The 18,067-nt window shown below is 50.4% G+C and overlaps 1 pseudogene; it reads right to left on the reverse strand.

The window, feature by feature from the left end:
* Nucleotides 1-10,195: 10,195 nt before the first annotated feature.
* Nucleotides 10,196-16,897, reverse strand: LOC127347686 (F-box only protein 13-like; annotated as a pseudogene).
* Nucleotides 16,898-18,067: the final 1,170 nt, after the last annotated feature.

Consider the following 18,067-nt stretch of genomic DNA (forward strand, 5'->3'; position numbering starts at 1 on the left):
AAACAAGTGACCACTGAACATGAAATTCCTTTCTACAGTTGAAAATGATGGAACACTTTGTTTGGAAAGTAAGATTGTCATCATCAAGTAGTGGAACCTCCTTTATTCTTTTATGTTTGGTCCGTTTGGGTTTAGAGGAGATGTCGGATATCGAGATTCCTAAGTAGGTGCCAACCCGATATTCTTGTGTGGATTTTGGTTGCATACTGGGGATAGAAATTCAGCAATGTATGGCTATTTCTAATATTTTATTTGGGGTCTTCAATTGCTAATGCCTTGGAAACAGAATAATTTCAAATGTCTAATGGTGAAACCACAAATTGTATTCATTTTTATTTCTATTGCTATTTAACTAGGAATTAATCCTAATTTAAGTTGGAACTAACTAGGAACACTAAATTCATATGATGGTTTATTACTGACACTGAATTAAAATGAATTTGGTGCAAGTTCGTAAGGATTTGGTCTTTAATTTTATTTGCACTTGCCAATGATTAGAATGTTTGGTCACTAAACTCTTGGATGTGGTGAGTGAACCTAGTGTGATGGCACAAATATTAATCTGTTGTGCATCCTACTTGACTTCGCTTGCCCCATCCCTGAATGTTAATATTTGTTTCGACCAACAAAGTATGAGGCATGTTATTTAGTTGATACTACTTGGCTCGTATTTGAGTTGGCATTCTTCGTTTAGTTTGGTATTTCTTCCATTTTAGTGCCAATGATTAAAATGTTTGGTCACTACAGTCGGGAGCGGTGCTGCCTGGTGTGATTGCATAAATATCAATCTCTTGTGCATCCTACCTGGCCTCGCTAACACCGTCCCTAAATGTTAATATTTGTTTCGACCAATAAAGTATGAGCCATATGCTATCTAGTTGATATTACTTGGCTCTTATTTGAGTTAGCATTCTTCATTAACTTTGGGTTTTCTTCCATTTTAGTGCTGATGATTAGAATGTTTGGTCACATGTACACTCCGGAGCGGTGCTAGCGAGCCTAGTGTGATGGCACAAATATCAATATCTTGTGCATCCTACCTGGCCTCGCTAACACCGTCCCTGAACGTTAATATTTGTTTCGACCAATAAAGTATGAGGAATATGCTATCTAGTTGATACTACTTGGCTCGTATTTGAGTTGGCATTCTTCATTAACTTTGATCTTTCTTCCATTTAAGAGACGATTATTAGAATGTTTGGTCACTTGTACACTCGGGGGTGGTGCAAGTGAGCCTGGTGTGATGACACAAATATCAATCTCTTGTGCATCCTACTTGACCTTGCTTACACCATCCCTGAATGTTAACATGTGTTTTGACCAATAAAGTATGAGGCATATGCTATCTAGTTGATACTACTTGGCTCGTATTTGAGTTGGAATTCTTCATTAACTTTGGTCTTTCTTCCATTTTAGTGCTGATGATTAAAATGTTTGGTCACTCATACACTCTGGGGTGGAACCAGTGAGCCTGTTCTGATGGCATAAATATCAATCTCTTGTGCATCCTACCTGGCCTCACTGACTCCATCCGTGAATGTTAATATTTGTTTCGGCCAACAAAATATGAGACATGCTATTTAGTTGATCCTACTTAGCTCGTATTTGAGTTGGACTTATTCGTCTATTTTGGTCTTTCTTCGAGATAGTGCTGATGATTAGAATGTTTAGTCACCGTACACTCTGAGGTGGCCTAAGTGAGCCTGGTAAGATGGCACAAATATCAATCTCTTGTGCATTGGACTTGGCCCCACTTATGCCATCCCTGAATGTTAATATTTTTTTGACCAACAATGTATGAGGCATTTACTTATTCTATCCTAGTTGGCTCTTATTTGTATTGGTATTCTTCGTTCATTTTGGTCTTTCTTTCATTTTAGTCACTACACACTCGGGGGCGGTGCAAGCCAGTCTGGCAGGAGAGAGGAGGGAGCAGAGGAGGAACCGGATGAAGACCACATTCATCGCGATGATGCTCGTAGTGACTCTCGTCTGTTTGTATCTCGAGATGATGAACTTTGTATGAATTAAGACTTGTATGTAAAAAAAATTGACACTTGACACTATATGTTTATCTCGATCGGGCTCTAAGTAATGTGATGATGATGTTTATATTATATCTGTGCAATGTACATGCTATTTATATTATATGTGGATACCGCTGTATATAATTTGTATAATATCTTTATATTGATGTATATAACATGTATGTGTATAGCTGGCAGTACAAAATCGTGTATATAGGTAACTAATTTTGTGGCGCACCTAACACTAATTCTGTGGCGCACCTACTTCTGTGGTGCACCACGGCAACAGTGCGCCACAGAAAGACGATATTTTGTGGCGCATGGGCTGGTGCGCCACAAAAATCTAATTTTTATGGCGAGGATTCTGTGGCGCACCGCCCGTGCACCACAGAATATGCATTTAGGTGCGCCACAGATGACCCTTTCCCTACTAGTATCGCAGTGAGTTGGATAACTTCGTCCAGCCCCTCCCAAGTCCACTTGGACCCCTCTGCCACCTCAGATTCCTCAATGGCCAGTGCGATGGTCGTTGCCTCGTTGTAGTCCTCCGGCACGGGCACCTCCTACTTCACCGCAACGGGAAGCTCCTTTTCATCGTTGTCGTCCTCATCGTCAGTGTCCACGGCGAGGCCGCCATTGTCCTCGCCGGACTGGAAGTCCCGCACCTCCGAGATTGCGTGCTACGCCTCGTGCTCCTAGGTGTGGAAAGCGCGCCAGAAGTTGCATCGGTAGTAAGCGTGATCATGTCGCAGCGTCTGCGGTAGTCGGTCCTTGTGGCACCGCATCTCCGCGTGAATCGTGAGCTCGTCATTCGGTGCTGGCGGAACCTGCAACTTGCTCCGGTTGAGGTGCCAGCCACCGGGCAGGGACACATCATTGTGGTCGACGTGGTCCACCTTCGCCCGCCGCCATTGTCACTCCCCATCGGGATGTATAAAAGGTTTCGTTCCAGCTGCCGGCGTGGTTAGACACGTGTCACCGCCGCAGTGTCCTCTGGCCCGACGATATCTGCCCCAATGCGGAGGCTGCACCGCAAATTTCACGTGAGTGGAGGGGGGGGATGAGAAGTTGACGACTGGCGGTGGCAGCGGGCTGGGGAGGAGCCAGGAGCCTGCCTCGTGGTCTTTCACCGTCTTCTTGAGCCAAGACGGCACCTTCGACATCTTCTTCGTCGTTGGACGTGGCGACTGGGCAGGGGCGTCGGGCTGGTTTTTGGCACCGGGCAGGATGGTGGAGTAGGTGAGACTGGCACAGGAGCGGTATAAGAATGTCGGGCCATCAATGTCCACGAAGGTTTCGACGCCCTCGGCATCAATGTCAGCGCAAGAGCCCAGGCGGTGTCGCAGCGGTCAGCGGTCGGCATTGATGGCCAACTTTGTTGCGCCGCCGGTAAGCCTCCTACCATACGTAATCATGGGCACCGGCCCATGCGCATTGCGGGTTGGTCAGTGCATGCGCAGAAGGCTAGGCGGCGTTGCAGCGCGTAGCAGTGACATTGATGTCCATGGTCAAACAAAAAACTCGTAAAACGAGGACGCCTTATTCCTTGAAACGGAGGTAGTAGTAACTAGCTATGTTACCATAACATCACACATCTCAAAGCAATATGAGTCTACAACATAATTAATGACACATTGCATGAAACCACACCTAAGTTACTACCTACTATGGAGATAGTAACTTAGACTAGTAACATGACATATGTTAGGTAGTAACACAAAATTACATGCAATGCCAACTAAGCATTTTGATGACATGTCATATCATTAATTGAGAAAAGAGAGCATTGTGGTAACTACTCCCTCCATACCAGTTTACAGGACAATTACGCACTTCGGGACACAAGTTTAACTATAAATTTGTTAACAAAATATGAGATATATGTCATACAAATTATACCATTGGATTCGTAATCAAAAAATATTTCCAATAATACTGTTTTATGATATATATTTTATATTTTGTTAACCAAATTAGTAGTTAAACTTGTAATTGCCAGCTGACTAAACCTTATTGTATTGCTCTAATATTATGAATATGTTTGAAAATTGGTTAAGTTTGGTAAACAAGAAAACCAAAGCACAAATTCATACAGCGATTTTTGCTTCAGTTTGGTTGAAAAAATAGAAATATTATTTTTTGCTGGTTATCCGTATAGTTATGCATTGTATCCACGAAATGGTCATCCCTATTCCCGAATGGGCAGCGGACGTATATGGACTTTTAAAGTCTAGGTTTATAAGAGCGCATGACCCCCTCCTCTCCCGACCCCCTCCCCAACCCTAACCGCCGCCGGGGCAAAGACCCTCGGGGCGTGGCGGCGGCGGGGGCCTTTCCTCGCTGACGTGGGGGACGGCAGATGGGCTCTCCCCTCATCGACGCACATGGCGGCGGCCGGCGCGGATGGTGATGGGTGGCGGCGGCGCTTGCGCTGAGGTCATCCTCCCCTCCCGTAGGCTTCCACCCGCAGCACACCGGTAGGGGCTGGTGGTGGGCTGCGCCATGTCCTCCCTTCCCCCGCCTCTCGTCGGTGCGTGGAGGCGATCTCGGGCTTCTTCCGCGTCACGAGGGCGCCCGGGGCAGCAGCCTTGGGTTCGACGGAGGAGGTGGCTCTCTTCTACGCCGGAGAGGGTCGGTCTGCGGTTGGTGGTGGTGGATCTTTTGATCTATCACCGCGATCCGCCGGCAAGATGGAGGGGCATGGAAGCCGGCGATGGTGTCGCCGGTGGTGGGTTGGATTGGCCAGCCCGGGATAGTCGCCGACGTGGGGGTCCGACCTGTATAAAGGTGGCGGTCCTAGGGCCTCTCTTGCGTGAAGAGGAGGACCTACCGGAGGCCTGGACTCGTGATCTGGCCGGTGGGTTGAGTTCCGGAAGGCTCCACCGGCGAATGTAACAGTGCTTTGCCTGGAGTTTGCTGGATCGGAGGTATTCGGTCACCCATGCTTTTATTCCGACCGATTGGTTCTGGAGGGAGCGGCGTGGAGCTCTTTTTCTGTGTTGATATCAAGTGACTATGAATCCATGATGAAAGTCGGAAGAAGAGAATTTCATGAAGGCCGGAGGGGAGGACTAGCTAAGGGAGGTTCAAGTCTCCGCGCTGTTGAGAGACTTGCTTGGTGTTTCGGGCTTCACAGCAGCGGTATGAAAGTGGGGGCGACAACACAGGTGAAATGCAGAGTCCTACCTTTCGGGGTGAAAACCCAAGGTCTGGCCTTAACAGATTGTGTCTGACAATGGCCTTGGTGGAGGCATTGTTTTGAGAGCGGGGACTATCTTCAGGGTGAAAACCTAAGATCTTTGATCGGGCGACGACGGTGTTTGAGCACTGTTCCCTTCTTGGAGGCGTCGTTTTTTGGAGTCTGTAATTCAGGTGTTGTCTTGGTGGTGGATGTATTGCTGTTGTTAGGCTCGAGATACTGTAACGGGACTTTTATTTCTTAGTTTCTTTTCCTTTTTTTGGCTGTGTGCATCCGTAGTGCCATTAAGGTGGTGCGTTGTTGCAGAGTCTGGGTGTAATTGGTATCTTATTGATATTAATATATTCTCTTTATCGAAAAAAATAAGGGCAGCGAGCGTACATTGTCCCTAATCTTTATAAGAGCAGAAGAATTTTCAAGGATGAAATAGCCTTACTTTCTGCAATTCTGCACAAGGCCAAAAGGTACTAGTTTAAAGTTTTGGATTTAGGATTTTCGAGGATGAGACGACACGTCCATGGTACGCTTGATGTACTCCATAGGACCTAGTCTTCACACCATGGACCTGAGGTTAATTTAAGTGAGTGTGCGTCATCTCGCGTCACGGCCTCCCCATCGGATTCTCTGTCGCAGGAAGCTGGCTAGATTGATGCAGGTGAGGTGAGGTGACGCACTAGCGCACGGGCTGGCGGCACGGGGTTCGTTCAACCTACCATTGTTTACCCAAATCAACGAGCAAGTTGGAGCTAAACAACCGTCCTGATTCTAACGATCAGAAGGAGGCGATAGGACAGACACGGCTGTGAACATCCACAACTCACAACTGCAGACGCATCGGTTTGGGCTTTTGCCATGTGGTGTCCACGTGATTTGATCCACGGGGTCGGGAGTTGGGAGGAGGAGCGTTCTGAATGATTAGGAGTTGATGTAGTGGATAATTCTATTCCACGGCTGGGGTTTATGCTTCTTTCCCAGTCCTACAATCCAAACCGCCCTGATTTGAACAGGCATGTGGCGAGACGAGTAGTGACGAACACACACTGCCCTCCGCACGGTTTCACTCTCTTCTTTTTTACGGGTCTGTGCCGACCTTGTTTGTTAAATAATTAAGCTGCTCGCCTCGCACTCGCAGGGTTGCAGTAGTACCACGGACGGATGGAGCACGTACTTGTGCAGAGGTGATTAAACTAAAGGGCCACGTTCGACTTCGAGCTGATGCACAGGTGACGTACGGCGTCACCTACAACTTTTCTTAGGGCATCTCCAAGAGAGACGACGCGGATACGAAGGGTCCTTTCCGATCGTATGGTCGAAAAATATGATATGTATCCCATCTCAGCGGCCTGACACTCAACCTGTTTGTCCAGACGTAAACCCTGCGCGCACATCGTGGTTGTCCGCACGCTTCTCTTATAGGCCCGCCTGACAGCGACACATGTGCTTCGTCTTCAGAGCGGCATAACTTACTGGCGTTGCAACTTTTCTGCGCCGCATTAATGGCGCCCTCGCCTATCGCGCGCGTGCGCTCATGGGTGGCGTCGCAGCGGCTTATTGCAGGGCATTGAAGGCGAGGTGGCATCCGAGCCTTTTTAAGGTCCGCTAATGGCGTGCATTTTCTCGACCATGCCATTGGATGAGCCCACCATATCCAGCATACCGACGCCATCGGGAAGGATTGGTTGTACCACAAGACGAAGAACGACCACGAGGCAAGCGGCTCACGGTCCGCCAAGAAGCCGTGGGTAGGGCGGTACATCCGCATCGAATTCGTGTGACGTCTTTAGGAAGAGAACCGGCCGGTGCCATGGCCAGATGCGATCCTGCCTGGAGGAGGATGGTAACTCAACTCCAGGCACATTTCGGTCCCTCCGTGCCACGTACGGGCCAAGAGCGCAGTTATGCGGTCGCCGCTGCCGAGCCATCTTGTCGGCCGACCTCCGAGAAGATCTGACGTACACGCTCAACTCCTACATCTTAATCTCGTTCGGGATGCGGGAGTTCGACGCGCGCCACCGAGCGGGATACCTCGGCAATGTCGACTACTTCGACCGCGAGCTCGCGTTGGACAATGACGACTATGGCGTGGACGATGACGCCGAGGACTACAAAACCGCTAAGGCCGAGTACGAGGCCTCGTCGGACGGCCATGTCCCAGGCGGAGACAATGGCAACGATGACGGCAACCCGGCGTGGGATACTGAGACCTAGCCGTCGGACATTAGCGAGGAGGAGGCCATTGCCATCGCAATGGCCAATAGCGAGATCGACCAGCTCGCATTGTGGGATGGCCTCGCCATCTAGCTTCGTTAGTCGTCGGTGGCGCATGGGAGGCCGACGACTCCTCCGACCCAGCCGATACGTACCCAAGGGTGCGCGCCATCTGTTGCTCCTTCGAGGGCGTGGGATCCGCGACCACCTCACCACAGCCTCCTGCTCCGCCGACGGTCTGGCAGCAGTCACCACATGCCGCCCTTCGTCCTCCACCACCGGTGTACTAGCTCCCATGGCGGATGCTGGAGTTCATCGACCTCGCCAAGGACGACAAGCAATAGTTCGTAGCTAGGTCTTAGTTTTTTGATGTATTTTTAGAATTCTGTACATTACAGGTTTTCAATTGAAATGAGTGGTGCCGTTGGGGACACCCCTGGACGCAAACGGACGCATCGATTTCGACCGTTCGGTCCTACACAAACGGATGGTTCGCGTCTAGTTTTGGCATTCGATTTGCGTCAAGCCGTTGGAGATGCCCTTAGGCCAAATCTTACACTGTACGACACTAACGGCATGCCTAACTTTTGCAAAAATATTTCAAAATCTATCCCATGGATTTGGCGCCAATGAGAATAGTCCTGAAGTTGCGCTGGTCGCCAGGTATGGATCTAGGGAAAAGCTTCATTTGGAGCAAAACATATGAGTGGGGGCACCTTGTTAGGAAATTCATCCAATTTAAGGATTTTTTTATAAAAAAATGTGAGGTCGGGGCCAATGAATTCTATCGCCGAAGCAACGTCGTCGGCAGCGCGTGTGCCCACCGAAGAAATTGTTGATATATTGGGCTCATATGTACTGACCACAATATTAGATTTTAGATTTATCTACAAATCTCAAAGCCCACATATATGATAGCTTAAGTGAGTTTGATCTCAAGTTGGTGGCACCTTACAAGGAAGTGACAAGATATGGAAAGTTTAGTCCCACATGAAAAATTTGGAGGAAGTTAGATCACCTTATAAGGTGGTTTGTTCCACCACTAGTAAGAGAGATAGAAAATGAGTGGTACACGCACACTCCTCCTCCTTATCCTCCCTCGTCATGACATGGCACGACACGCGCACGCCGCCCCCTCGTTGAGTGGATTGAGCCTTGAGTCGAGACTTACCTTTTGTTTGCAGTTCAGGAAAACGAGTGAAGTTCTAGATGGAAGCGTCGCAGTTAGTCGGTTCGGGTCGCTCCCGGACTGTGAGCTATTTGTAACCACTCGAATCGTGTGACATGGGCATGGCACACGTTGCCTAGGGTTTCACATTGCCTATATAATCTCTTGCTCGGCTGCTGCAGAAACACATCTGGTACACGAGTTCGGGTTGTGCCACCTCTCTCTACTTGCTTTGCCACCGTAGTCTACTCCACCCCACCCGCCGGCGTGCGCCGATGAACGGGATAGCAAGTCTCCGGAAACACTTGCCTTTTTGATCTTCTGTGAGAGAGGGCGAATTAGGTTTTTGTGAAATGCTCTGCGCGACTTCTCAAGCTCTTCATCACAGTCATATTACATCCAAGTCTGACGGTGCTTCCTACCGTTATCTTCAACGCCGTCTACTTCTACCCATCTTCATCAACGTTGTCATCAACAGCGTTACCGTTGTGACGATAACTGCTACAACTCCACCAGATCAGCACATGCTACATATCTTGTTTTGCATGGTTTGTTGTACCGTATGCATTGTGGTTGTTCATGTTGCGTAATGCATCTATTTTCTTCGAGTTTCACATGTTAGTATCTGTTGTAGTCATGTCTTATATTCTGGAATTGATCATAAAAATTATAGCTAATTATGTAACAGAGAGAGGTTGTCTCCAATGCCATTGGTGCCGAACCACGACACCATTCTTTGCCGAAAATCTTTGGTGCTGGTATAGACAACTCTGGTTATATCCTTGTTTGCGTTGAATCCAGATGTTATATTTTGAAATAGTTTCACCGGTGTGATCAAATAAGACACGGTTTGTTAGAGCATCTCCACCGGCGCTCCCAATAGCTCTATTGGGATTCTAGTGAGAGAAAGCGTCTGCACCGGTGCTCCCCGAAGAGCGTCGGCATGTTTTAGAGCCCCGTAAAACAGTGTGCAATCCCGAAAGAATCCCTATGTTAAGGGCTTCGATTGGGAGCGCCGACACCAAATTTCTTCATAAAAGATGCTAGCCGGCCGCCGTATGGGGGACGCCGGTGTGGGAACAGCATCTCCAAATAGAGGATGTTGTGCCGGCGCCCCCTATACGGTAGTACCAGCGTCCCTGCCGACGCATATTTGGAGGGCACCGGTGGAAATGCTCTTAGGGCTTAGATTTATCAAGAAGAAGAAGAAATCTAGCGCAATATTTCGACATGTCGGACGCAGCGCATCATTTCCGAGGTGGGTAAACAAACCGTAAATCGCGAGAAATGAGCACAAGTCTTTATAGCTTTTCGGCAGTGCTACGTGACTGGCCCGATCGGATCATGTGGCCAACTTGTTAAACATTTCAAATGCATGCAGGTCAGGCAGTGGCGGAACCAATAGTGTGGAAGGGTGGGCCACACCCCACCCTAAGATTTGGTCCAGCCCATATGTCTTATATAGAAAATAACAAAAAAAAAACCCATCTCAAGTAAGGTCTGCCCCACCCTAACAAGATGGGCTGGATTCGCCACTGGGTCAGGGTGTGGGTGAGACTAGTTGCGCATTACCGCATCACTATCGGGATGGGATCACGGGCAGTTGCCACCTGACAGTGCTGACTGTGAAGGAAATGCTCGTCTAATTTTGTCGGATATTTCGATCGGGCGCGGCCGTGTCACGTTGAGGTTACAGCTAGCAAAGTGGTAATGCGGCTCGTGACGCGACGCGGTGGATCTGGCATGACGAGACTGATAGATCAGATAGGGCTGGTCATTGTGTGATAATCGTATAAACAAACAGCGGGAATTAGCTGTCCCGTGAACGAAAATACACTACAGGAATGGCGGGATACGCCGACGGCCAAACCCTACGCCGAGGGCTTTTTATCGGGGCCGTCGGCGTACGGCCTCGCCGGGGCAGCGCCGGAAGACGCCCGTCGGCGTACACTTGCCGTCGGCGTAGAGGATGCTACGCCGAGGGCAGCCGTCGGCGTCAACCTGGCCCTCGGCGTAGGCACTAGCGTAGCTGCTGCTCCATCGGCGACGCGACGGCGCGCTCACGGCGTCAGGCTAGACGCCGAGGGCTACCCTCGGCATAGGGCATGGCCCCCCCTATGCCGACGGCCACCCTCGGCATATAGTTTTTTTATTTTTTCTTTTTTTTCTCTCTCATATTATTTTATATTATGTTTCTATTATTTATTTACTAGTATGAATTATGTAAAGAAAGGTTCTATTTTTTAAGAATTCGACGATGCATTGCATATATGTAGGTCCCACGGGTGACGCTCTTCGCAGACGGGTCAACCGGAGCCACTAGGCTGAACTTCTGCTATCTATCTACATATGTCCTTAAACATTTAGGAAAAATTCCATTGCTAACCCTAACTCCAACCCTAACCCTAACCGAGGCCATTCCCGCCCTAGGGTTTCCCGCTTCTGCGGGCCAACTTTCTATTTTGCGAACATTTTGGTAACCCTAAACCTCACCCGGATCCTATCCCTAACCCTAACCCTAGGGTTAGATCTGCGGGGTCCCCTCCCTAGGGTTTGGCTAACCTTGCATGTGCCCGGCGTTGACGATTTCCACATACATGGGCTAGCACTTGGTAAAATCCAGGATCTGTATGTGCAAACTCCCGGCACGGCTCAAACGGAGCCTATTTTATGGTAAAGTATGCCCAACCTATGGTTTCCATGTACATATGTCCTAAACAAAGCAAAACAAGTAAAAAAGTCCATTGGTAAACCCTCGCACGGAGAAAGCTATAGGGGTAGATCTGCGGGGTCCCCGCCCTAGGGTTTTCCAAGATACAGACCACCGGAGCGTCGGAATCGCTGGAAAACTTGTGTGTGTCCACATGGAATGCACAAAAGTGATTTGAGATGGTTCTATATCCAAGGCTACCCCCCCAGGTGTGTCCGGCTTCTCGGACAGGGGGTTCCTACACTTAGGCAGATTCTGCGTGTATAGGGGGGAACTCCCTCGGAGTTGAACCGGAGAGAAACTTGGGATCATATGTGATCATCCTAAATGTTTCCACATGTACCTATGACCTAACCAAGCTCAAATGGAGGCATATGCCCACCGGGGACCCCGATGGGATGCAGTCAAAGGGGTAGACCGCGCGGTCAACAGAACTAGGGTTTCGTCGGAAATCGAGCGTCGGATCTAGGGAATGGCCCCAGAACTTGTGTGTGTCCACATGGCATGCACAAAAGTGATTTGAGATGGTTCTATATCCAAGGCTACCCCCCCAGGTGTGTCCGGCTTCTCGGACAGGGGGTTCCTACACTTGGGCAGATTCTCGCATGTATAGGGGAACTCCCTCGTACGTGAACCGGAGAGAAACTTGATATCATATGGGATGATTTTTGTTTCCACATGTACCTATGACCTAACCAAGCTCAAATGGAGGCATATGCCCACCGGGGACCCCGATGGGATGCGATCAAAGGGGTAGACCGCGCGGTCAACGTAACTAGGGTTTCGTCGTAAATCGAGCGTCGGATCTAGGGAATGGCCCCAAAACTTGTGTGTGTCCACATGGAATGCACAAAAGTGATTTGAGATGGTTCTATATCCAAGGCTACCCCCCTCAGTGTGTGTCGGCTTCTCGGACGGGGGTTCCTACACTTGGGCGCATTCTCGCATATATAGGGGGAACTCCCTCGTACGTGAACCGGAGAGAAACTTGATATCATATGGGATGATTTTTGTTTCCACATGTACCTATGACCTAACCAAGCTCAAATGGAGGCATATGCCCACCGGGGACCCCGATGGGATGCGATCAAAGGGGTAGACCGCGCGGTCAATGTAACTAGGGTTTCGTCAGAAATCGAGCGTCGGATCTAGGGAATGGCCCCAGAACTTGTGTGTGTCCACATGACATGCACAAAAGTGATATGAGATGGTTCTATATCCAAGGCTACACCCCAGGTGTGTCCGGCTTCTCGGACAGGGGGTTCCTACACTTGGGAGCATACGGCTGTAATCGGGGGAACTCCCTCGTACGTGAACCGGAGAGAAACTTGATATCATATGGGATGTTTTTTGTTTCCACATGTACCTATGACCTAACCAAGCTCAATTGGAGGCATATGCCCACCGGGGACCCCGATGGGATGCGATCAAAGGGGTAGACCGCGCGGTCAACAGAACTAGGGTTTCATCGGAAATCGAGCATCAGATCTAGGGAATGGCCCCAAAACTTGTGTGTGTCCACATGGAATGCACAAAAGTGATCTGAGATGGTTCTATATCCAAGGCTACCCCCCAGGTGTGTCCGGCTTCTCGGACAGGGGGTTACTACACTTGGGCAGATTCTGCATGTATAGGGGGGAACTCCCTCGTACGTGAACCGGAGAGAAACTTGATATCATATGGGATGATTTTTGTTTCCACATGTACCTATGACCTAACCAAGCTCAAATGGAGGCATATGCCCACCGGGGGACCCCCGATGGGATGCAGTCAAAGGGGTAGACCGCGCGGTCAACAGAACTAGGGTTTCGTCGGAAATCTAGCGTCGGATCTAGGGAATGGCCCCCATAACTTGTGTGTGTCCACATGGCATCAACAAAATTTATTTGAGATGGTACTATATCAAAGGCTACCCCCAGTGTGTCCGGCTTCTCGGACGGGGGTTCCTACACTTGGGCGGTCTGCATGTATAGGGGGGAACTCCCTCGTACGTGAACCGGAGAGAAACTTGATATCATATGGGATGATTTTTGTTTCCACATGTACCTATGACCTAACCAAGCTCAAATGGAGGCATATGCCCACCGGGGGACCCCCGATGGGATGCAGTCAAAGGGGTAGACCGCGCGGTCAACAGAACTAGGGTTTCGTCAGAAATCGAGCGTCGGATCTAGGGAATGGCCCCAAAACTTGTGTGTGTCCACATGGAATGCACAAAAGTGATTTGAGATGGTTCTATATCCAAGGCTACCCCCCCAGGTGTGTCCGGCTTCTCGGACAGGGGGTTCCTACACTTGGGCAGATTCTGCATGTATAGGGGGGAACTCCCTCGTACGTGAACCGGAGAGAAACTTGATATCATATGGGATGATTTTTGTTTCCACATGTACCTATGACCTAACCAAGCTCAAATGGAGGCATATGCCCACCGGGGATCCCCGATGGGATGCAGTCAAAGGGGTAGACCGCGCGGTCAACAGAACTAGGGTTTCGTCAGAAATCGAGCGTCGGATCTAGGGAATGGCCCCAGAACTTGTGTGTGTCCACATGGCATGCACAAAAGTGATTTGAGATCCAAGGCTACCCCCCCAGGTGTGTCCGGCTTCTCGGACAGGGGGTTCCTACACTTGGGCAGATTCTGCATATATAGGGGGAACTCCCTCGTACGTGAACCGGAGAGAAACTTGATATCATATGGGATGATTTTTGTTTCCACATGTACCTATGACCTAACCAAGCTCAAATGGAGGCATATGCCCACCGGGGGACCCCGATGGGATGCAGTCAAAGGGGTAGACCGCGCGGTCAACAGAACTAGGGTTTCGTCAGAAATCGAGCGTCGGATCTAGGGAATGGCCCCAAAACTTGTGTGTGTCCACATGGCATGCACAAAAGTGATTTGAGATGGTTCTATATCCAAGGCTACCCCCCCAGGTGTGTCCGGCTTCTCGGACAGGGGGTTCCTACACTTGGGCAGATTCTGCATATATAGGGGGAACTCCCTCGTACGTGAACCGGAGAGAAACTTGATATCATATGGGATGATTTTTGTTTCCACATGTACCTATGACCTAACCAAGCTCAAATGGAGGCATATGCCCACCGGGGGACCCCCGATGGGATGCAGTCAAAGGGGTAGACCGCGCGGTCAACAGAACTAGGGTTTCGTCAGAAATCTAGCGTCGGATCTAGGGAATGGCCCCAGAACTTGTGTGTGTCCACATGGCATGCACAAAATTGATTTGAGATGGTTCTATATCCAAGGCTACCCCCCAGGTGTGTCCGGCTTCTCGGACAGGGGGTTCCTACACTTGGGCAGATTCTGCATGTATAGGGGGGAACTCCCTCGTACGTGAACCGGAGAGAAACTTGATATCATATGGGATGATTTTTGTTTCCACATGTACCTATGACCTAACCAAGCTCAAATGGAGGCATATGCCCACCGGGGGACCCCCGATGGGATGCGCCAAAGGGGTAGACCGCGCGGTCAACAGAACTAGGGTTTCGTCAGAAATCGAGCGTCGGATCTAGGGAATGGCCCCAAAACTTGTGTGTGTCCACATGGCATGCACAAAAGTGATTTGAGATGGTTTTATATCCAAGGCTACCCCCCAGGTGTGTCCGGCTTCTCGGACAGGGGGTTCCTACACTTGGGCAGATTCTGCATGTATAGGGGGAACTCCCTCGTACGTGAACCGGAGAGAAACTTGATATCATATGGGATGATTTTTGTTTCCACATGTACCTATGACCTAACCAAGCTCAAATGGAGGCATATGCCCACCGGGGGACCCCCGATGGGATGCAGTCAAAGGGGTAGACCGCGCGGTCAACAGAACTAGGGTTTCGTCGGAAATCGAGCGTCGGATCTAGGGAATGGCCCCAGAACTTGTGTGTGTCCACATGGCATGCACAAAATTGATTTGAGATGGTTTTATATCCAAGGCTACCCCCCCAGGTGTGTCCGGCTTCTCGGACAGGGGGTTCCTACACTTGGGATTATAATGAATTTTTCGGGGGAACTCCCTCGTACGTGAACCGGAGAGAAACTTGATATCATATGGGATGATTTTTGTTTCCACATGTACCTATGACCTAACCAAGCTCAAATGGAGGCATATGCCCACCGGGGACCCCGATGGGATGCAGTCAAAGGGGTAGACCGCGCGGTCAACAGAACTAGGGTTTCGTCAGAAATCGAGCGTCGGATCTAGGGAATGGCCCCAGAACTTGTGTGTGTCCACATGGAATGCACAAAAGTGATTTGAGATGGTTCTATATCCAAGGCTACCCCCCCAGGTGTGTCCGGCTTCTCGGACAGGGGGTTCCTACACTTGGGCAGATTCTGCATATATAGGGGGAACTCCCTCGTACGTGAACCGGAGAGAAACTTGATATCATATGGGATGATTTTTGTTTCCACATGTACCTATGACCTAACCAAGCTCAAATGGAGGCATATGCCCACCGGGGGACCCCCGATGGGATGCAGTCAAAGGGGTAGACCGCGCGGTCAACAGAACTAGGGTTTCGTCGGAAATCGAGCGTCGGATCTAGGGAATGGCCCCAAAACTTGTGTGTGTCCACATGGAATGCACAAAAGTGATTTGAGATGGTTCTATATCCAAGGCTACCCCCCCAGGTGTGTCCGGCTTCTCGGACAGGGGGTTCCTACACTTGGGCAGATTCTGCATATATAGGGGGAACTCCCTCGTACGTGAACCGGAGAGAAACTTGATATCATATGGGATGATTTTTGTTTTCACATGTACCTATGACCTAACCAAGCTCAAATGGAGGCATATGCCCACCGGGGGACCCCCGATGGGATGCAGTCAAAGGGGTAGACCGCGCGGTCAACAGAACTAGGGTTTCGTCGGAAATCTAGCGTCAGATCTAGGGAATGGCCCTAGAACTTGTGTGCCGGAGAGAAACTTGATATCATATGAGGACATTACGGTGCCGGACTTGGTCAGGAAGAAGACCGTGCCGTCGTCTTCGTCGGCGTCGGCGTCTACGTCGTTGTCGTCGTTGTTGCCGCGCGGGGCTGGTGTGTTGGCATCGGCGGGTGAGTCTGGGTCTGGCTTGCGAGAGAGCGGGACTGGGACGGACCAGGAGTTGGTGGAGGGGTCGAACGCGGACATGGAGAGGTCCGTGAGCTTGCCGAGGATGAGGACGACGCGGTAGGGCGAGCCGTACATGGCGACGGCCTGGAGTGGGGCCGGCGGCGGGGGCGGGAGCGCGCGGGAGGCGCCGGTGAGCGGGTTGGCGACGGTGAGCGCGCCGGTGTCGGGCGCGCGGTAGAGCACGAGCCCGCCCGCGGCGGCCACGGGCACCGGGGCCCGGGGACCGCGGCAGCGCGCCAGACCCTCGCCGGCGTCGAACGCGACGGCGTGGCCGGGGCGCGCGTCCCGTCTGGTCGGAGTCGGACAGCATGAGGAACCAGTGGGTCGCGGGCGGGGACGCGCGCGCACGCGGCGAGGAAGGCCGGCGACCCCGCGGCGTCGCGCCAGCCGCCGGGACACGCCGCGGAGGCGGAAGAAGCCGGCGGGCGGGAGGCGCGCGAGCACCCGCTCGAGCATGTCGAGGAATTTAAATAAAAAATAAAAAATAAATTGAAAAAAGAAAATAAAAAATAAATTGAAAAAAGAAAATAAAAAATAAATTGAAAAAAGAAAAAAAGGGGGGCTATGCCGAGGGCTGCCGTCGGCATAGCCTTGGCCCTCGGCATAGGCTATGGGCACAGGCACGTTTAGGGTTGGTCGAGCCGGACCACGCGCCCGAGCCCGAGCCGACCCTTCTCCCCGCGCGCCCGAGCCCGCCGCCACCCATCTCTCGCTCCTCCCCCGCCCGCCGCCACGCTCCCCGCCGCCGGCAACCACCTCCCCGCCGCCCGCCGCCCTCCTCTGCTCTCCCTCCACCTCTGCAAGCACCTCCTCGCCGCCACCTCCACCTCTCCCGAGCTCCCCTTTACCTCGTGCCGCCGCCAGCCGCGCGCCGCCGCCAGCAGCCGCACGCCGCTCTCCTCCTCGTCCTCGCGCCCAACCCGCAGTCCCCTGGCCGGCCTCCTCCTCGCGCCCCCGCCCACCAAGCTCCCTGGCCGGCCTCCTCCTCCCGCTGCCCGGCCATCTTCCCTGCAACACACGGTAAGAACTCCTTTTTTATTTGTGGATTAGGTTTAGTTCTTGAAATTAAAATGTGTAAGAAAATAGTAATTGAAATGTGTAATTGATTTGAAATAGAAAGAAAGAAATAGTAATTGAAATTGAAATTGAAAGAAATTGAAATTGAAATTAAAATTGATTTGAAAATTGTAAAGAAATAGAAATGAAATGGAAATAATTCAGATGAACAAGGGCTACAACTAGGGCTGATTTGGAGTCATGGCTGCCATGCCATGAGCAATGTTTGTTTGCCCATTAATCGGCCCGTGAGTTGATTTCTTGAAATGATGCATATACTGTTTGGGGGTCCAATTATAGCAGCTATATGTTAGCTCAAGTTGGCAAAGCAAGGATGAAAGCCTGGGTTCAGATATGGTTCAATTTCGACCCCGTGGTGTAAAAAAACCACATGGTGTAAAAGCAATTAGCAATGGGGAATTGATTGTCAGACTAAAGTATTTGATTGTCACTTGGTGAATATTGAATACTCTCTCCGTCCCACGAAAGATGTCCTAGATTTATCTAATTTTGGATGTATCTAGAAACTATCTAGTGTCTAGATACATTCAAATTTAGACAAATATGAGA

This window comes from Lolium perenne, chromosome 4, assembly GCF_019359855.2.
Source record: "Lolium perenne isolate Kyuss_39 chromosome 4, Kyuss_2.0, whole genome shotgun sequence".
NCBI lineage: Eukaryota > Viridiplantae > Streptophyta > Magnoliopsida > Poales > Poaceae > Lolium > Lolium perenne.